General features: G+C 35.3%; 1 long non-coding RNA gene across 1 annotated transcript; it reads left to right on the top strand.

Moving 5' to 3' along the window:
- The first annotated feature begins 2,537 nt into the window (after window positions 1-2,537).
- On the top strand, window positions 2,538-9,077 carry LOC127868173 (uncharacterized). Its single transcript, XR_008043902.1, has 3 exons — window positions 2,538-2,634; window positions 8,064-8,097; window positions 8,859-9,077. It is a non-coding gene; the product is annotated as an uncharacterized LOC127868173 (long non-coding RNA).
- The last annotated feature ends 231 nt before the right edge of the window (window positions 9,078-9,308 follow it).

Raw genomic sequence — 9,308 nt, 5'->3', positions numbered from 1 at the left:
CACTCACTCATGTGTAAATTTTAGTAAATTGTGAACAACAGTGATATTTAGACCTGTTTTATTTGGAACTTGATTCAACAATGCAGAGTAAAAAGTACAATATTGTCAGTATTTATTATGATTAAGTAGCAGAAAATGTTTTATAGCAAGTCAATGGTATTTCTTAAAATATTTGATACAAGTTAAAGAATGGCAGTATTGTTTCAATAAGAACAAATGTTACTTGATTCATACTATGTAAGTATGTTGATGTAAATATGTTTTAAAGGTTGCAATGTTAAATTGATAAAATTGAAGGATTTCCAAATCATATGTCGTGAAACATTAAGATTACCATTTTAAAAATACTACGTTTTAAATATTGTGTAAGTTTACATAATAGTGAACTGTTCTTGGAAATTTATAATTCACTTGGGGAGGAAATGTAGTATCGTATCATGTTATGAGTATTCATTGGTCTAAGGGAAGTAATTCTGTTATACAAATTACAAGGATTATTGTTAGAGTGGCATCCCCTGAGATGCACATGTTATAGAGGGCGCTGATTAGATTCCGGAACCTTCAATGGTGTCTCGTGTTGTTTTTATCTATCGTTATTTAAATCCAAGTAATCGGCCTCAAGCTGGGTTTGACACTACAGATACCTTAATCGATCTTAGAAGGGTACCGTTATTCAAACTAAATTGATCACTGAAATTCATATAAATAGTTACCGCAATACAAATGTATTTAGAAGACGATCATAATTATTGGCATAAGATGGCTAAGGTTATTTTTGTGATACGGTAACTATATCAATATGATATTTACACCGTTATTAATATCCGATGGTTATATTTGTTCTGTTGTTGTTTTTTCTTTGAAATTTTGTTGTTGTTATCATACTTGAGATCTTTAGACCCGATGTTACATCTATCAATTAAAGACGATCTATAAATTCCAAAATATGTAGACAAGTCCCAAAAAGTTGTTTTAAAGATTTTCGTATTTTATTTAAAATGTCATTTAGTATATTTACTTATAACTATTTAACAAAAGTCTTCAACATTTATGAGTTCAAGGGAAAAATGAATGTAAGTATTCTCCACATTGTTCCTCTTTGCTTCCGTACTCCTGCCCATCTTACTAGTTCATCGAAAAAAGGGTAAAAATCTGTTTTGTTCAGTTATGTGTTTTTGCAAGAAGTAAATGGAAAGTAAATAAACTATTTTAGCACCAAGCTGTACATTTTGTCTACATCTTGGATCTTTACCTAATACTCTAGCCTTAACGCAACAACCATAAAAGAGCACTCTCACCTGAGCATGCAGGCATTTTGCACGATGTATAATCCTCCGCATAAGAGCGGCAAGCCAAACCAGCTTTTCCTGACGGCGCCGGGCTGTCGCACTTCCTCTGCCGGTATTGTCTTCCACCAGATCCGCAGGTGACTGAGCACGAGCCCCATGCGCCCCACGCTGACCAAGCTCCATGGACCGTTATAGCGCCTGACAAAGCAAAGAATTATTAAAAAATAAGAGAACCATGATAACCTTTAAGAGCTCACCGTTGTTAAAGTTGCACCAATTATCAAAGACTGAATGACATAGGTTTTGACGCCACTTAGCCGGACATGGCCATAAGTAGTGAAACAAATATTTCATCAGTTCTCATTAAGAAACAACAAATTTCATTCTTCTAGAAGGGAATATTTTATTTCTAATATGTGACCTGATAAACACATATCTCAGATTCAAAGGTTACCTAGATATATTCTTAATAAACAAAATGACAATGTTCCATCAATGTTGAGTCACACATGTGGCTTCTAGAGTGTTACACATGTTTTATGCCCCCCTTTGGTGGTATATTGTTTTGCTTTATGTCGGTCGGTCGGTCGGTCACTCAGTCGTTTTTTTTCGGACTGTCGGTTGACCAGTTCGTTTCCGATCAATAACTCGTAAACGAATTGGCCGATGGTACTTCACATGTGCATTTGCATTGGGCAGTGATGACTCCTATTGATATTGGGGTCACTAGGTCAAAGGTCACGGCCAAGGTCACAATAAGTGTGAAAACCGTTTCCGATCAATAACTCGCCAAAAAATTGACCGATTATTTTTTTACTTCACAGGTGCATTGGCCTTGGACAGTAGATGACTACTATCGAAATTAGGGTCACTAGGTCAAAGATCAAGGCCACTGTCACAATAAGTTTAAAAGTCGTTTCCGATCAATAACTCGTCAACGAATTGGCCGTTATGCTTGATACTTCTCATGTGCATTGGCCTTGGACAGTAGATGATCCTTATTGAAATTTGGGTCACTAGTTCAAAGGTCAAGATCACTGTCACATTAAGTGTTAAATTGGTTTTCGTTCGATATGGCAGCAAAAAATTGAGTGATGGGTGTCAATGCACTGGTTTTTTTTTGTTCGAGGGGGGGGGGGGGGGGCATCTGTCTCCCACCGCGAAGCTCTTGTCTACTTATTTACTTGGTAATCTACTTTTTAGACAAACATTTACGTATAAAACGTATCCTTTAGAGCGGTAATAATGTTTTAAGATTTGACATGGGCAACTACTTTGATTGGACACACGTGACCCAGATTCAAACGGCCTACGAAGAACACCGCAAGACGGACTCCTTTCAGGGGTAGGTAACAATTACTCACCTTGAGGACTTCTTCGTGCCTAGGCGAGCCAATATTAACATGTGTTACGTGTGAAATGCTTACTATTTCCGCTGTTCTAGCGACAGAATGTTCACCGATAGAAATACCGCACGGTCATTTTCGTTAAATCAGATAGTTACCGTTATTTATGATGGGAACCGTTATTTATATGATATTGTTAACTTAAACAATATCCGATGGTTCCTGCTATTGATATGAAATAGATAATACAAAAGAATGTTGTCTTTATAAATGACATGGCTAACGCAATTAAATCTTGATCGTTACAGTATCAATTAGATATTTTCATTATTATTAGTATCGGATGGATGCCGTTTGTTTTCTTTTTTGTGTGATGATATACTTGGGCTTTTATTCCGGTTTCGAAAAACATTAATGTTAGCCATTTAGGCCACGACTTTTTTTTTTATTGGTTTACAAAAATTTTTTGGAAAATGGTCCATCCGGCGGTCGAAAAAAAAAAAAAAAAAAAATCCATTCAATGAATAGAAAAAAAATAAATAAAACTAATAACACCAGGCCGCGAGTTCACAAAACAATTTTGCAAATAAAAATCGATTTTAACTGACAGATTTTCATTTTTGCCAATCAATTTCAATGGAAATCCATTTTCAATGACGAGCAAAATCGATTTTCAATTGGAAAAAAATGCTTTGTTAACACGGGGCCTGAACAAAGACAACATAACTTTTATAACCTTTATAAACATAGAGACAACAAATCAAATTATGCAAAGAAATACATCTTTATCTTCAAATGCAATGAGCAATTGTAATCAATCCATTAATACATGATATGACTATCTAAATCACCCTATACTAGAGCATTTTAATAAAACACAGACGTAGGAACAAAATGAAGAGACGTGCATAATCTCCATATTGTCATCTATGAGATAAAAAGTAGCGGATGCCTTTTTTCTGCGCAGTTCTTAGCTACATCATAAGCAAATCAATTACGGGGTGTTGCGCCAGATTTCGTGGCTTATTTTGCTTTATGTGATATTATTACTCAGATATCTATATTTACAGAATAGAAAAACACAAGAAACATGAAAATAAACGAGTGCATATAGGTCAGCCGGCAATACTCGAATCTTATTTAATTGCATAATTATAGTATAGTGAATTATTGTGCTCATGCTTAATAAACTGGTCTAAATGGATAAATATTTCTAATTAATTTTATCAAAATTGGCCCTTATCATGCAAATGTTGAAACCATATTCAAAATCGATGATTGACATACCACAATAATATCGCCGAATATCTATTTAGTATCTTTCTGATCAAAACAGACTTCAAGTGCACAAAGTTTACGAGACGGCGTTTATATAAAGATTTCTGCAACTGACCGCAAACTGACCTTGATACCTTGCGGATTGGAATGCAATGCATTACAGTCACTACGTTATTGTCAGTAAGACCGGTGTAACACAATGATCGCAACCCCTTCTGCGAACTCCGGTGATGAACTGTATATAAACTCTGACTTTCACAAATGGCCGCGAAATGACCCGAAACCTCGCGGGTTGACATGCAATGCAAGTAAGTACTAAATATGACAACATAGCCTTTAGTATAAACGCTTTTGCGCTGGTAATTCTCTGAAAATAAAAGGTGAACGCACAAACTGTATTTATGTCGAAAATTGATTGTAAAACTGTTCTATCTATTGAGCCTTTTCATTAGAGATAAAATTGTTTCATGCAGTAAAACAGTGTTACAAAGACGCGGATATGTTTCCAATGTTCTGGTGTTCTACTCAAATCAGCCAATGGAATAAATGAAGTGTACTCATTCGTACCTAGCCGCGGGAAATTTTATTTGAGTATTATTGGACACTTACAAAGGTCAAGTCAGGGTGAAAAGCTGGCTTAATACAGCTTACGCCGAAAAAAGGTTTCATTTAATATTGTTCACATTAAACCTTTAAATGAAAGTGTCGCTTTAACTATTTTCCGTGTCTTATTAAGCCGCGAATCGTTTGCTAAAAACAGTTATCAAAAAGGGCTACACGTTCTAATTCTTAATGAAATACAAAAATAAGTATAACATAATTAATAACGTCCATAAACACACACGGCAAGATCAAAGTTTTAATGGAAAACTAATATGACATTCCACGTAAATTATTATTTTCGTCTAAATCGAATACTATATATAGAGAAACAATGTATTTATAACCGACCAATGAGGTAACATTATGCAACTTTCAATTTACACAGTGCGATATGGCAACAATATGGAATTTGAACAGTGGTAGTGTTTTAAGGTCTGGACTATCATTACTTGTAAGTTTGTATAAACATTTTTCTAATGCAATTAGTAAAATAATGTTTATATTTTATGTTTAATAATTTATTGCATGATTATTCTGTGATGTTATATGAATTTGATGCCGTTAAAGCTTCCGACATGAATTCATGTCGGAACGATGCTATTGCAAAATAACGTTAAACGATATGAGGTCGATGTAAATCGACCTCATATTTACAGGAGTAGGTGTGTACCTATATAGCGGCCATTTGCAATATCCGACAGGTTTAAGTTAATACATGCGTTTTGAAAAGCGAGCACGATGTCCAATATATGTGAACCAGTCGTCGATTGTACTTACCTGATTTTATTCGCAACCGCACTCAAACCGGATCGTTTTTTTTCTAGTTTCGCTACTTTTTCAGTGCGGTCGGGAATTAATTAAAAAAAAAAAAAGACGATTTTCCGATTTTATTTTTTTTCGCATTTTCCAAAAATTAGGGTCGGCGGTTTTGTAAACCAACAAATATAAAAGTCGTGGCCTTAAGAGTATCTAAATATCTGTAAATATGTACACACGTCATATTCTAATGACTTGTTCAGAGATTTTCGTATTTTATGTAAAAATTGCGCTAAATATTTTTACGTAAAATATTCTATAAAAATCTTTAAAAAATATGATAGCCAGAAAAAATGATTTGATATAAACATTGCCTTTGCCAAGGTTCAAGCGTCTGACCATGGGAAGCAAATATCACAGGCTATCATTTTTCAGTTCTGTGCGTTACGGAGTATAGCACAGAACGTATGTCTAAACAATACGCATCGCACAAAACATAGGTATATATGCGGTTCAATCATGTGAATGGTTGTCACGTGAGTGATGGTCACTCGGCGGACATAGGCGGGAATGTGCACGGGGTGTTCATTGCGTGGTCAGTTCTACGCTAGACTTCAATCAGTAAACTTTTACTTTTTTAAAAATTCGAACCGCATTGATAAGTTGGATAAAATGACCCGTTATGTTTGTGCTACATAATGTCCACAGTAACATGTTAATATTGGTTGTTTTCGGGTACAGTTTTCCAGAGTTATTTTACATTGGGCCTCTGATGAATTTTTATCTCTGGTTTTTACTCTTGCCTTGAAAACACCATTTAAGGATAAAGTATAGAAGTGATGTATACAAATCATAGTTGTACTGTGTTATAAAATGTATAGATCAAAGTTGTACTGTCATGTTATTCTACGATTATACTTGGTTGCTAGATATTACGAAAATGAAATACTGGTGAATGTATGTTGTATAAACTGATTACAAGTGTTGCCCAATGCAAAACGAGTTGTGTTTTGAGCTTAGTTGTGTGAAGACTTGACAGTTCTGGCGTATTTTATACAGGTTGTAAGTACTACACGTGGTTCCAATCATTATGAGCGCTTTATTTTTGTACAATTTCTATTGATAATTTTTCTTAACGTAATAAACTTATAATTCCTTTTTTATCAGTAGTGTTATTTCGTTCGTCAAAATATTTTTCGGAGAAGCTGACAAAGGTCCCTTTTTCGTACATGTACTGAGATAATAATGTAGCAGGATATATCAATAATCAATAGTAATGCGATTGTTCCACACGATTGAGTTATAAATACGGCTTTTAGAGTGGTAACTATGTATAAAGATCGATAAATAATTCCCAAAACTTTTACGCTTTATAAAAACTTCCTACAACCCAAAGTGCCATACGAAGGTTAATTTCAATATAGGAAGACCATAAAACAGATAAAAAGGTTAAACAAGTTAAATCACAAACATTCTGCAACTTGTTCGCATTTAACAATCGTTTCACGAGGTCATCTTGTTTCGTTTTGCGGATGACATCGAGTCAATATCGGATTCTTTCGGTTTGCGTTAATTTGATTATTTGGAGCGTATTTGCCTGTGTTTTTTATTAGGTCCGCGCGCTATATAGAGAACAACAGGTTACTGTTCCATCGTTTGGTAATATATCAAGCGAGGCTTAGAATAATATAACGGCGAGGCTTGCCAAGCCGTTATTTTATTCGTGCCGAGCCATATATATTATAATATGATGGGACAGAAATAGCATTATGAGTATATTGCTCTGAAAAAGGGCAATTCAGTTCATGTTGTATATTTATTAAGAGACCAATGTTTGAATTTCTTATTCTACAAGCATAATACAGGCAATAATCAATAGATCTAGAGTGAAATAGAACGGTGCTTCACCATGTTCCTATTTAACCCATTTTAGCCTAGTGGACTCTCCCATCCTTTTAAGTTGGATCAATTTATTTCCCAAATTAGGGATGTCTAGAATATTTATTTCTATATTATGAATATTTCTTACAGAAATTCCTTTAAACAAACGGCGCAGACCCAGATGAGACGTCGCATCATGCGGCGCCTCATCTGGGTCTACGCTGTTTGCCAAGGCCTTTTTTGTAGACGCTAGGCATAAATGGGTTAATTCCGCATACACTTGGGGACTTTTTTAACTCATCACTTTTCAAACTTGAATATCTCAATTATGAGTAAAGATATTAATTTAAAATTTTACATACGATCATTTGACTACATTCTATGCAAGCTCACGATACAATTATTCATCCGTGACGATTGGACGCTTTAGCACGTGACGTAGGTGTGGTTCCATATTTTTGCACTTGGAAATGGTGAAACGCGAGTTAATTCTAGTTTTATTTCAATTTAATTATTTCAGCTGGGTTCTTACACAAGGAAAACTTAAAATTAATTTGCAAAGCAGTATAGCTCGTATGAATATTCAGGAGCGCAATCGCGCTCTTTGCATTTTACAGGCTACCTTTCCATTTTACAGGCTAAAGCGTCCGATCGTCACGGATGAATGATTTTATCGTTAGCTTGCACATATTGTAGTCAAATGATCACATTTACAATTTTAAATAAAATATATTTACTCATTACTGATATATGTAAGTTTTAAAAGAGTTGAAAAATCACCAGGTGTAGTAAAAGGCGATATACATGTTATTCCAGTTTAATTTTAATTTCATAATTCTAGGTAAGTTTTAACACAAGAAAAACATATCATTAATTAAAGAAAAACAATATGGCTCGTATGAATATTCAGGAGCGAAACGGCTCAATCGGCATGTTGCAAGTCGGTGAGTTATTAAGACGTGTAAGTTTTTGCGTTTTAATTTTCTCATTATTATTATTATTATTGAACGTTGTACGAGTTTGCGAATTTGACTTTTGATGTGACGGTTATAATTTGTTAAGTTTTATATGTTGTTGTTTTTCAGTTTCAGTTAAATGTTCAGGAATTAACAGATATGTGTTGAATTATTCTTGGTCTAAATTTCAACACAAGCCGTTCAAAAATAAGGGAGCTATATTGATATGATAAGCGATGCGTTAGAAAAGTCTCCAAGTGTACCTGTCCCTCTTAATAGTTCAACACAAAAAGTCTGAAAATCTATTGATATTATTTAATTATGCAATCATCAATAAAATTTTAATAAATAAACCATGCGCAGAGATATTAATAACATACAAAAGACTTAATAGTTCCACGGATTTACGATTTTTTTTTATAGAGATAATCCTTTTAACCCATTTATGTCTAGCGTCCTGGAAAAAGGACATTGCAAACAGCGTAGACCCAGATGAGACGCCGCATAATGCGGCGTCTCATCTGGGTCTGCGCTGTTTGCTTAAATGAATTTCTTTATGAAATATTCTAAATATAGAAATAAATATACTTGATACCCCTAATTTTGGAAATAAATTGATCCAATTTAGAAGGATGGGAGAGTCCATTGGGCATAATTGGGTTAAGAAGCAGCATGCACTTTTTGTAATCCAATATATTTCCCTTATAATAATACCTGCTAACAGCAACCACACTCACCTGTGCATTTAGGCAAAGTGCAGGTTTGATAAGTCTCCGATCCACCGATACAAAACCGCCCAGATTTTCCATTCGGCGCCGGATTGTCGCACTTCCTCTGCCGGTAGCGTCTGCCAGATCCGCAGGTGACTGAGCAGGAGCCCCATTCGCCCCACGCTGACCATGCTCCATTGACCGTTGTTGCGGCTGTTGCAAATATAACAATAAGAGGGCATGATGGCTCACCTGAGTTAAAAGGTAAAGCAATGGTCGAAGATTTCACTGTAAAACGCCACTTAACCCAGATGCGATATACACGAACACACACACACACGCACGCACGCACGCACGCACGCACGCACGCACGCACGCACACACACACACACACACACACACACACACACACTTCTCTGATATGACGACATAGTGTACAAAACATCGTCATCTGCAACGCTGTTGAAAACCACACCACTGTGTTCAAAA

This window comes from Dreissena polymorpha, chromosome 2 (assembly GCF_020536995.1).
Source record: "Dreissena polymorpha isolate Duluth1 chromosome 2, UMN_Dpol_1.0, whole genome shotgun sequence".
In the NCBI taxonomy this organism is placed as follows: domain Eukaryota; kingdom Metazoa; phylum Mollusca; class Bivalvia; order Myida; family Dreissenidae; genus Dreissena; species Dreissena polymorpha.
This window is presented reverse-complemented; position numbering and strand designations above follow the sequence as displayed.